This window comes from Neopelma chrysocephalum, unplaced genomic scaffold (genome assembly GCF_003984885.1).
Source record: "Neopelma chrysocephalum unplaced genomic scaffold, ASM398488v2 Primary Assembly neopelma1_96865, whole genome shotgun sequence".
NCBI classification, from domain to species: Eukaryota; Metazoa; Chordata; class Aves; order Passeriformes; family Pipridae; genus Neopelma; species Neopelma chrysocephalum.
Window position 1 is genome coordinate 1,733 of NW_020925508.1, and position 3,269 is coordinate 5,001.

Sequence of the window (3,269 nt, forward strand, 5' to 3'; positions counted from 1 at the left end):
TTTTTTTCTATCAGTTTCATTTTCAAGGAAGATTTAAACACAGATCAAAACAATCTCCACCTACATATCTTAGGACAACAGATAATCTGGCATTGTTCCAGATTCATGAGGATTCCCAAGATCACAAACACTGAGACATGAAGGGTGCTCACACTAAAAACAACCTTCCCTGCTTTTTTCCACAGGTAGAGCAAGTGTGCAAGGGGCACTTGGTCCCAAGCAAGATGCTTTTACAGCCACTTGAAGCAGCCCAGAGTGGATCTGGCTGGCAAATGGGATTATGCCCATGCTTTCAAGGAGGATTTGCATAGTACATTGAGGGGAAACAGGGCCATTTCTTCATCTCCTGAAGGGATGAGAAGAGGGGGGAGCAGGTGCTGTGGCCCCAGAGCTTCTCTCTGCTTTGGGGTCAGTTCTGTGTTTTCCTCTGTCCATTGAATTCCCAACAAAGAAGGAAAAAGCTACAGGAACTCCAGCCTGGAGCGGTCAGGACATGTGGAAGCAGGGGAATTTTTCTTCCCAGCTGGGACTGAGAGTGCAATTTCACACTCCTTTGGAGAGCATTAACTAAGACATCCCATTTCTGCCCAGGGATCTCCCAGGGGGAACTCAATCCGGGCTGTGGGCAGGTCCCTGCAGGGGCAGCAGCTTCCTCTGCACATTTGAGCTGATAAAGCTGCTCTAACCCTGCACTCCAACTACTCCACAGCAATTTAGGACCTCTGAGGACAGTTCCCCACTGTTTCCACCCCAGTAGAGACCTGAACACATCCTGTGGGCACTGTGTGACCACCCCTGGCATTAACACCCTGCAGGAATGAAGACACTGACTGTAAATACACTTGTCTACCTGTAAACCTCAACTTTCTTTGCTACTATACAGCAATAACATTTTCTATTCATATTGCAGCTACAGAGTTCATAAATAGAATTGCACATATTGTGCTTTAGAAATTAAAATGCATTCCAAAGTCAGGCAATGCTAAACAATGAAAGTCTTGAACCCTCCCCACCAAACCAACCCCACTTTCTGCTTTCAGAACCAGCCCACTTCCTCACTCTCTTCACAAAGGGAGAAACTCTCTCTTTCCACCTCTGAAACAAAAATTCCCTCCCCAAAAGTGATCAGAAAGAGTCTGCTTAGGCACTACTTCAAATGGAAGTTGTCTAATAACCATTACCTCTAACTCAGGAAGGGGAGGAGGTGAAGAAAGTCATGATAAATGTTTGAATTCCTTCCTCTTTGATGTGTTCTCTTCCCTATCTGACGCTCTGGGACGTGTGCAGGGGGGTCAGCACCTCTTCAAAGATGGTTCCTTTCACATCAGAGCCCCTCAAATTGGCTTCCTGGAGGTCACAACCTGAAAGGTCACAATTCAGAAGGGGAAAAGAAAAAGAAGTGTCAATGGAATGCAGCCAGAACTCTGTTCAAAGCTTTACTTGAAGTCCATTTACCTGAACTCCATTGTAGTCTGAAGCTGGAGAGGTCAGCCAAAAGTCAGCAATCCCCCAAATTACCAGCTGACTATAGGAGAGAAAGGAATAGGAGGAAAAGGAATCCCAACTCACTTCCAAATCAGTTCCAGCCAACGTTGCTCCCCCGAGGTTACAGTTCTTTAGTTTGGTGTTTCTCAGCGTTGCAACTCGGAGGTTAATTCTTGTCGTCTGACTGCCCTCCATGGCCACTCCTTTCAGGTTGGCACCTGGAACACACACAGAAAGGAGTTCTGGGAGGAAAACCAGTCAGAAACACAGCAGCTCCACACTGGTGCTGCCTCAGAGCTGTGTGAATTGGAGGAGGACAAGGGGATTTCGGGCTGAGATGGTCACAGACTCAGTGCAGCCCTTGTGGGCCCTTCTCAGGGTTGGACAAACCACAGCTGGACCTTTTCTGGGCCATACAAATGTACAAGCACAGGCTTCAGTTGGCACAGATTCACAAGGCAAAAGCTTCTTACCTTCCAGATGAGCTTTAAGGCCTGATGGGTCCTCAGAGTTGCAGCCTTTCAGGGACGCTCCCTCTGCGTTGGAGCGCAGCATCTTCCCCCCTGGCAGGTTGGCACACTGGCACAGACAGGAGTCACTGGGAGCCGGAAGAACAACACCAAAGACAATCAAGAAGACACTTTTAATTTCTGCTTTGGCAGTCAATCCCATGAAATCATTACTGGGAGGAAGTGTAAAAGCTTTAGGAACCAGAACAACTCTAGAATCTATTTAAGAACTCGATGTTTTACACCGCTCTGTTTGTTCCAGCTCCTCTCTGTTAACACAAGCCCAGCCCTCCCAAGCTGCAGTAGTTCTTCCTTCCAGCACAGAGCCTGACAGGTCAGCCCTCTCCAGGCTGGCACAGCACAGGTTGGCACAGGCCAGTTTGCAGCGGCTCAGATTGGCCACCTTGAAGTTGATTTAACAAAGATCCAGGCGGGAAAGATCCACTCCACTGAAACTGAGACCCTGGAAATCCCAAGGAATAACCCCCCCAAAAAGGCCTCTACTGACAACAGTTTCTGGGCAATGGCATGGAAGGCTATAGAATACACAGGTTTGGGTTACACCCATCCAGTGATGAATTGGTCCCAGCCGTTCCAACCAGGACACCCATTGATCCCCATTGTTTAATGGGTAGACCTGATGTCTCTTCCCCTGGATTTTAATGGGTAGACCTGATAGCTCATTGATCCCAATTTAGTTTAATGGGTAGACCTGATGTCCTATTTGCCCCAGGTAGACCTGGTCTCATTTATCCCTATTGCCTTTAATGGGTAGACCTGATGTCCCATTTGCCCCACTGAGTGTAATGGGTAGACCTGATTTCCCATTGTCCCTATTACATTTAATGGGTAGACCTGTTGTCTCATCTCTATTGACATTTAATGGGTAGACCTGATGGCTCATTGATCCCCATTGACTTTAATAGGTAGACCTGATACCCATTAACCCCGATTGACTTTAGTGGGTAGACCTGATAGCCTATTAACTTCCACACTTTTAATTGGTAGATCTGATGTCCAGTTTGCCCCATTTTATCCAAAGGGTAGACCTGATGCCCTATTTGCCCCATTGACTCCAATGGGTAGACCTGATGGCTCATTTATCTCCATTGACTTTAATGAGTAGACCTGATGTCCCATTTGCCCCATTGACTCCAATGGGTAGACCTGATGACCTGGATTTTTGGGGTGCCTCTTTGTCAACTCCCCCAAAACATTGTGTGGACACACTGGGGGTTCAGCAGAGCCCCCTCAAATGCCCCCTGGGGTCCCCCT

General features: G+C 47.6%; 1 pseudogene; it reads right to left on the reverse strand.

Moving 5' to 3' along the window:
• Positions 1-1,260: 1,260 nt before the first annotated feature.
• On the reverse strand, positions 1,261-2,822 carry LOC113960750 (annotated as a pseudogene).
• Positions 2,823-3,269: the final 447 nt, after the last annotated feature.